Consider the following 9,668-nt stretch of genomic DNA (forward strand, 5'->3'; position numbering starts at 1 on the left):
CCTCACAAGCGACTTCTAATCAAGCTGCGAGCCTATGGGGTATCGTCTCAGTTGTGCGACTGGATTCGTGATTTCCTGTCAGGAAGGTCGCCGTTCGTAGTAAGAGACGGCAAACCATCGAGTAAAACTGAAGTGATATCAGGTGTTCCCCAGGGAAGCGTCCTGGGGCCTCTGCTGTTCCTGATCTATATAAATGACCTGGGTGACAAACTGAGCAGTTCTCTTAGGTTGTTCGCGGATGATGCTGTAATTTACCGTCTAGTAAGTTCATCCGAAGACCAGTATCAGTTGCAAAGCGATTTAGAAAAGATTGCTGTATGGTGTGGCAGGTGGCAGTTGACGCTAAATAACGAAAAGTGTGAGGTGATCCACACGAGTTCCAAAAGAAATCCGTTGGAATTCGACTACTCGATAAATAGTACAATTCTCAAGGCTGTCAATTCAGCTAAGTACCTCGGTGTAAAAATTACGAACAACTCCAGTTGGAAAGACCACATAGATAATATTGTGGGGAAGGCGAGCCAAAGGTTGCGTTTCATTGGCAGGACACTTAGAAGATGCAACAAGTCCACTAAAGAGACAGCTTACACTACACTCGTTCATCTTCTGTTAGAATATTGCTGCGCGGTGTGGGATCCTTACCAGGTGGGATTGACGGAGGACATCTAAAGGGTGCAAAAAAGGGCAGCTCGTTTTGTATCATCACGTAATAGGGGAGAGAGTGTGGCAGATATGATACGCGAGTTGGGATGGAAGTCATTAAAGCAAAGACGTTTTTCGTCGCGGCGAGATCTATTTACGAAATTTCAGTCACCAACTTTCTCTTCCGAATGCGAAAATATTTTGTTGAGCCCAACCTACATAGGTAGGAATGATCATCAAAATAAAATGAGAGAAATCAGAGCTCGAACAGAAAGGTTTAGGTGTTCGTTTTTCCCGCGCGCTGTTCGGGAGTGGAATGGTAGAGATAGTATGATTGTGGTTCGATGAACCCTCTGCCAAGCACTTAAATGTGAATTGCAGAGTAGTCATGTAGATGTAGATGTAGATGAACTGGCTGATAATGGTGAGTTGTTGAGCAACCCTAGAATGTGCGTAAACTGATATGATAAAGAGGCTAGTCAGATATTTGACTTTTGTAATGTTCCTAAGATTTGGTAACAGAGCTATATGTAATTTGATGATTTGCATCTATGCTGATCTAGTGACTTTAGATAGTACTTGCTGTAAAAATTTGATTGTTCGTGACTCAGTTAGTAAATATGATGTATTTCTATGACTAATATAACTTCAGTTGTCAGATGTTTTTGAAAAGACAAACTTAACTTGCAATATAATTTTTGCTAAAAAAACTCAATGTTAGTAATTCACCACAGTCAGTACCACATCCCCGTCGGGGTCATATGTTTTTCAAAGAAGCTGGATTTTTCTCAAACGTCTTCATTTATCAGTGAAAAGAATTTTAAAGTATTGCACACTTCTGAGCCTGTAGCTAGCATATTTTATTTTTCGCAGAGGCCAGAATATACAGATTTTAAAAGTTGCTGCTTTAGAGGTAAGAAAATTTTATTTATTTATTGTGTGTACAGGCACCAAAGTTTAATATTTTGAACAAGGCCAGAGGATACACTGCATAAGGGACTGAATGTGTTTTGCAGTGGCTGTATTTCTCTGTTGGTATTGGGAGTTGCATTGCTCAAACAATTCGCATAAAGTTTTTGCTAACAGTAAGACAGAGTAAGCACACCACTTGCACTTACAACACGCTACACGGTAATTCGAATTTAGTACGCATTCCGCAGTTCTGACATTCATTCAACGCAATAAAAAAAAATAATAAAAGAACGTTACACCTGGAAACTATTTTTGTGATCAGCCAGAAAGCGATGGAGAACATACTGGCCACAGTTTCCAGTCTGCAAGTCCACTTTCGTCTCTGAAAGAAATGCATCTGCTCTACACATACTCAACAGAATCAGGAATTATGACTATAATTGAACGTTTTGAGTTCTAATTGATAGATAGATTTGATAAACTTTCACACACACAACATAGTAATATTCCTGATAATAATAATATCAATTTCATAACCACTTCTACAACCCTTTAGATCATATAACATCAACAGATATGAAGAAAGTAAATTGGAAAAAGAAAACTCTACATGGCAAGCACCCATATCATCTAACACAGCCACACATCGATCAAGACGCATCGAACACATGGATAAGAAAAGACAATATATACAGTGAGATGGAAAGATTCATGATTGCAATACAGGATCAAACAATAAACACCAGACATTACAGCAAGCATGTTATTAAAGATCCCAATACCACAATAGATAAATGCAGACTTTGCAAACAACAAATAGAAACAGTAGATCACATCACAAGTGGATGTACAATACTAACAAATACAGAATACATCAGAAGACTTGACAATGTAGCAAAAATAATACATCAACAACTTGCCATACAACATAAACTAATAAAACAACATGTTCCCACATACAAGTATGCACCACAAAATGCACTGGAGAATGATGAATACAAATTATACTGGAACAGAACCATTATAATAGATAAAACAACAACACATAACAAACCTGACATCATACTCACCAATAAAAAGAAGAAATTAACGCAACTAAACGAAATATCCATACGCAATACAACAAATATACAGAAGAAAACAGGAGAAAAAATTGAAAAATACATCCAACTGGCTGAGGAAGTAAAGGACATGTGTCATCAGGATAAAGCTGACATTATACCAATTATACTATCAACTACAGGAGTCATACCACACAATATCCACCAGTACATCAACGCAATACAGCTAATCCAAACGTATACATACAACTACAGAAATCTGTAATTATCGATACATGTTCAATTACCCGAAAGTTCCTAAATGCAATATAACATATACCGTACAGTTAAAAGGAAGTCACGCTTGATCAAGGTCCGCGTCACTTTCCATTTTTAACCAGACATAACGTCTGAGAAAGGAAAGAAATAATAATGTCATTACGTACGCTTCCGGATCCTAAAATCAACGTGATTGGATATTTCGGCGATGCAGCTGTTCGCCATCTTCAGGAGAATGCTGCTTCTGCTGATGAGACCCTCGGAGAACTGACGCCAGGCTGCAAATCGACGTCCTATATAGGCCGTCGTTCAGTACACAGCGCATGCGCCGCCCATCACGGTTTCTTCCCTCCAAGACAGGGAGGTGGCGGTGGTGGTGGTTAGTGTTTAACGTCCCGTCGACAACGAGGTCATTAGAGACGGAGTGCAAGCTCGGGTTAGGGAAGGATTGGGAAGGAAATCGGCCGTGCCCTTTCAAAGGAACCATCCCGGCATTTGCCTGAAACGATTTAGGGATATCACGGAAAACATAAATCAGGATGGCTGGAGACGGGATTGAACCGTCGTCCCCCCGAATGCGAGTCCAGTGTGCTAACCACTGCGCCACCTCGCTCGGTCAGGGAGGTGGCGCCGCCCTTAGTGGAACACTGCTGGCAACGATATATCGCAATCAAGGCCGCACCGAAGAACGTTCAATTTTGATGCGAGACAACACAGGATTCCACGTCTTGCTAAGAGGAAACCCATTGGTTCTGTTGATTAAATTATCCGCCAACCTAATTTCAATCGCCTCTTTATAGACACTGTTCCAAAAACCGAAAATGTTGGCGACTACCACAGTTTCATCAAATTCCATACTGCGTCCCTCATTTAGGCAGTGTACTGCTACTGCCGATTTTTCCGGCTGTTGTAGCCTCGTATGACGGCGAAGTTCCACACACCTGTCATGCACTGTGCGAAAAGAACGGCCAATGTAAACCCTTCCCACATTGACACGGAATTTTGTACACACCGGGTTTCCTAATCATCTTTCACAGAGCCGAGTAGGTGGACGGAACACAGTCTTAATATTAAAATTCCTTAAAATTCGTCCAATCGTAAACGATGTGCCTCCAGCGTAAGGAAGAAAGGTCACCGATCTATGTTCCTCTTCATGCACCTCCGGAGATGGTCCAAACTCCATAGCCCGACGAATCTGTTTCTCGGAGCATCCATTTTCCTTAAAAACAGCCAACAGATGCGCAAGTTCTTGGGTTAAGCTATCCGCGTCGGAAATGGCATATTGCTGTCAGAAGTAGCTTCACTTGTCGCGAAATTGAAGTAGATACTTCCTGCGAGTTAGAATGGGCAGAGGTCATTGCTGGCAACCGGAATAAAACAAAAATTGGATCCTTTTACCGACCTCCCAATTCAGATGATACAGTTGAAGGAAGGATAAAAAAAAACTTGAGTTTGATTTCAAACGCGTACCCGACTCATACGATAATAGTTGGTGGTGACTTTAATTTATCCTCGATATGTTGGCGAAAATACACTCCTGGAAATTGAAATAAGAACACCGTGAATTCATTGTCCCAGGAAGGGGAAACTTTATTGACACATTCCTGGGGTCAGATACATCACATGATCACACTGACAGAACCACAGGCACATAGACACAGGCAACAGAGCATGCATGATGATGGGGCGTGAGCGGAAGACGGCCTAACGGTGTGCGGGACCGTAGCCCAGCTTCATGGAGACGGTTGCGAATGGTCCTCGCCGATACCCCAGGAGCAACAGTGTCCCTAATTTGCTGGGAAGTGGCGGTGCGGTCCCCTACGGCACTGCATAGGATCCTACGGTCTTGGCGTGCATCCGTGCGTCGCTGCGGTCCGGTCCCAGGTCGACGGGCACGTGCACCTTCCGCCGACCACTGGCGACAACATCGATGTACTGTGGAGACCTCACGCCCCACGTGTTGAGCAATTCGGCGGTACGTCCACCCGGCCTCCCGCATGCCCACTATACGCCCTCGCTCAAAGTCCGTCAACTGCAGATACGGTTCACGTCCACGCTGTCGCAGCATGCTACCAGTGTTAAAGACTGCGATGGAGCTCCGTATGCCACGGCAAACTGGCTGACACTGACGGCGGCGGTGCACAAATGCTGCGCAGCTAGCGCCATTCGACGGCCAACACCGCGGTTCCTGGTGTGTCCGCTGTGCCGTGCGTGTGATCATTGCTTGTACAGCCGTCTCGCAGTGTCCGGAGCAATTATGGTGGGTCTGACACACCGGTGTCAATGTGTTCTTTTTTCCATTTCCAGGAGTGTATGTGTTTAATTCCGGAGGTACGCACAAAATATCATCCGAAATTGTGCTAAACGCAATCTCTGAAAATTATTTCGAGCAGTTAGCTCATGAGCCCACGCGAATAGTAAACGGTTGTGAAAGCACACTTGACCTCTTAGCAACAAATAATCCTGAGTTAATAACGAGCATCAAAACCGATTCAGGGATTAGTGAACACAGGGTTGTCGTAGCGAGACTGAATATTATAATCCCCAAATCCTCGAAAAATAAGCGAATAATTTACCTATTCAAAAAATCAGACAAAAATTCACTTCACGCCTTCCTGAGAGACAATTTCCACTCATTCCAAATTAATAATATAAGTGTAGACCAGATATGGTTTAAATTCAAAGAAATAATATCGGCGGAAATCGAGAGATTCATACCAAATAAATTAACAAACGACGGAGCTGATCCTCCTTGGTACACAAAACGGGTTAGAACACTGTTGTAGAAACAGCGAAACAAACATGCCAAATTTAAACAGACGCAAAATCCTCATGTTTGGCGATCTTTTACAGAAACTCGAAATTTAGAGGGAACTTCAATGCAAGATGCTTATAACAGTTTTCACAACAAAACTTTGTCTCGAAACCTGGCAGAATATCAAAAGAGATTCTGGTCGTATGTGAAGTATGTTAGCGGCAAGAAACAATCAATGCCTTCCCTGCGCGATAGCAATGGAGATACTATCGAAGACAGTAGTGCCAAAGCAGATTTACTAAACACAGCCTTCCGAAATGCCTTCACAAAACAAGACGAAGTACATATTCCAGAATTCGAATCGAGAATTGCTGCCAACATAAGTAACGTAGAATTAAGAATAGTGAAGCAACTTAAATCACTTAATAAAAGCAAGCCTTCTGGTCCAGAAGGTATACCAATTAGCTCCATGCTAACAATCATATACAACCGTTCGCTCGACAAAAGATCCGTACCCAAAGACTGGAAAGTTGCACAGGTCACACCAAGAAAGGTAGAACGAGTGATCCACTAAATTACAGGCCCATATCGATAACGTCAATATGCAGCAGGATTTTGGAATATGTATTGTGTTCGAACATTATGAATTACCTCGAAGAAAACGGTCTATTGACACACAGTCAACATGGGTTTAGAAAACTTCGTTCCTGTGAAACACAACTAGCTTTTTACTCGTATGAAGTGTTGAGTGCTATTGACAAGGAATTTCAGATCGATTCAGTATTTGTCGATTTCCGGAAGGCTTTTGACACTGTACCACACAAGCGGATCGTTGTGAAATTGCGTACTCATGGAATATCGTCAGTTATGTGACTGGATTTGTGATATCCTCTCAGAGAGGTCACAGTACGTAGTAATTGACGGAAAGTCATCGAATAAAATAGAAGTGATTTCTGGCGTTCCCCAAAGAAATGTTATAGAGCCTTTGCTGTTCCTTATCTACATAAACGATTTGGGAGACAATCTGAGCAGCCGTCTTCGGTTGTTTGCAGATGACGCTGTCGTTTATCGACTAATAAAGTCATCAGAAGATCAAAACAAACTGCAAAACGATTTAGAAAAGATATCTGAATGGTGCGAAAAGTGGCAGTTGACCCTAAATAACGAAAAGTGTGAGGTCATCCACATGAGTACTAAAAGGTACTCGTTAAACTTCGGTTGCACAGTAAATCAGTCTAATCTAAAAGCCACAAATTCAACTAAATACCTAGGTATTACAATTACGAACAACTTAAATTGGAAGGAACACAGAGAAAATGTTGTGGGGAAGGGTAACCAAAGACTGCGTTTCATTGGCAGGACACTTAGAAAATGTAACAGACCTACTAAGGAGACTGCCTACACTACGCTTGTCCGTCCTCTTTTAGAATACTGCTAAGCGGTGTGGGATCCTTACCAGATAGGACTGACGGAGTTCATCGAAAAAGTTCAAAGAAAGGCAGCGCGTTTTGTATTATCGCGAAATATGGGAGAGAGTGTCACAGAAATGATACAGGACTTGGGCTGGACAACATCAAAAGGAAGGCGTTTTTCGTTGCGACTGAATCTTCTCACGAAATTCCAATCACCAACTTTCTAGGCGGCCGTTGTGTCCACGCAGTTCTAGGCGCTTCAGTCCGGTACCGCAGGACTGCTACGGTCGCAGGTTCGAATCCTGCCTCGTGCATGGATGTGTGTGATGCCCTTAGGTTAGTTATGTTTAAGTAGTTCTAAGTTCTAGGGAACTGATGACCTCAGACGTAAGGTCCCATAGTGCTCAGAGTCATTTGAACCGTTTTTGAACCAACTTTCTGCTCCGAATGCGAAAATATTTTGTTGACACTGACCTACGTAGGGAGCAACGATCACCACGATAAAATAAGGGAAATCAGAGCTCGTACGGAAAGATACAGGTGTTCATTCTTTCCGCGCGCTATTCGAGATTGGAATAACAGAGAATTGTGAAAGTGGTTGGATGAACTGTCTGTCAGGCACTTAAATGTGACTTGCTCAGTATCCATGTAGATGTATACGAATACATATGCCTACACCAGTTTCCTTGGTGCGTCAGTGTACGTTGGTCATCAGTCATTGTGAAAAACAAATTTACACTCCTGGAAATGGAAAAAAGAACACATTGACACCGGTGTGTCAGACCCACCATACTTGCTCCGGACACTGCGAGAGGGCTGTACAAGCAATGATCACACGCACGGCACATCGGACACACCAGGAACCGCGGTGTTGGCCGTCGAATGGCGCTAGCTGCGCAGCATTTGTGCACCGCCGCCGTCAGTGTCAGCCAGTTTGCCGTGGCATACGGAGATCCATCGCAGTCTTTAACACTGGTAGCATGCCGCGACAGCGTGGACGTCAACCGTATGTGCAGTTGACGGACTTTGAGCGAGGGCGTATAGTGGGCATGCGGGAGGCCGGGTGGACGTACCGCCGAATTTCTCAACACGTGGGGCGTGAGGTCTCCACAGTACATCGATGTTGTCGCCAGTGGTCGGTCGGAAGGTGCACGTGCCCGTCGACCTGGGACCGGACCGCAGCGACGCACGGATGCACGCCAAGACCGTAGGATCCTACGCAGTGCCGTAGGGGACCGCACCGCCACTTTCCAGCAAATTAGGGACACTGTTGCTCCTGGGGTATCGGCGAGGACCATTCGTAACCGTCTCCATGAAGCTTAGCTACGGTCCCGCACACCGTTAGGCCGTCTTCCGCTCACGCCCCAACATCGTGCAGCCCGCCTCCAGTGGTGTCGCGACAGGCGTGAATGGAGGGACGAATGGAGACGTGTCGTCTTCAGCGATGAGAGTCGCTTCTGCCTTGGTGCCAATGATGGTCGTATGCGTGTTTGGCGCCGTGCAGGTGAGCGCCACAATCAGGAATGCATACGACCAAGGCACACAGGGCCAACACCCGGCATCATGGTGTGGGGAGCGATCTCCTACACTGGCCGTACACCACTGGTGATCGTCGAGGGGACACTGAATAGTGCACGGTACATCCAAACCGTCATCGAACCCATCGTTCTACCATTCGTAGACCGGCAAGGGAACTTGCTGTTCCAACAGGACAATGCACGTCCGCATGTATCCCGTGCCACCCAACGTGCTCTAGAAGGTGTAAGTCAACTACCCTGGCCAGCAAGATCTCCGGATCTGTCCCCCATTGAGCATGTTTGGGACTGGATGAGACGTCGTCTCACGCGTTCTGCACGTCCAGCACGAACGCTGGTCCAACTGAGGCGCCAGGTGGAAATGGCATGGCAAGCCGTTCCACAGGACTACATCCAGCATCTCTACGATCGTCTCCATGGGAGAATAGCAGCCTGCATTGCTGCGAAAGGTGGATATACACTGTACTAGTGCCGACATTGTGCATGCTCTGTTGCCTGTGTCTATGTGCCTGTGGTTCTGTCAGTGTGATCATGTGATGTATCTGACCCCAGGAATGTGTTAATAAAGTTTCCCCTTCCTGGGACAATGAATTCACGGTGTTCTTATTTCAATTTCCAGGAGTGTATTTTTACTATAGGGGAAATTACCCAACGGCCTTGCCTCAGTGGTAACACCGGTTCCCGTCAGATCACCGGAGTTAAGCGCTGTCGGGCTGGGCTAGCACTTGGATGGGTGACCATCCGGTCTGCCGAGCGCTGTTGGCAAGTGGGGTGCACTCAGCCCTTGTGAGGCAAACTGAGGAGCTGCTTGATTGAGGAGTAGCGGCTTCGGTCTCCGAAACTGACAAACGGCCGGGAGAGCAGTGAACTGACCACATGCCCCCGCCCCCCCCCCCCACATCTACATCTACATCTACATACATACTCCACAATCCACCAAACGATGCGTGGCGGAGGGTACCTCGTACCACAACTAGCATCTTCTCTCCCACTCCCAAACAGAACGAGGGAAAAATAACTGCCTATATGCCTTTGTACGAGCCCTAATCTCTCTTATCGTTGTGGTCTTTCCGCGAAATGTAAGGTGGCGGCA

The 9,668-nt window shown here is 45.2% G+C and overlaps 1 pseudogene; it reads left to right on the forward strand.

The window, feature by feature from the left end:
• The first annotated feature begins 9,222 nt into the window (after positions 1-9,222).
• Positions 9,223-9,340, forward strand: LOC126109089 (5S ribosomal RNA; annotated as a pseudogene).
• The last annotated feature ends 328 nt before the right edge of the window (positions 9,341-9,668 follow it).

Source organism: Schistocerca cancellata, chromosome 11 (genome assembly GCF_023864275.1).
Source record: "Schistocerca cancellata isolate TAMUIC-IGC-003103 chromosome 11, iqSchCanc2.1, whole genome shotgun sequence".
NCBI classification, from domain to species: domain Eukaryota; kingdom Metazoa; phylum Arthropoda; class Insecta; order Orthoptera; family Acrididae; genus Schistocerca; species Schistocerca cancellata.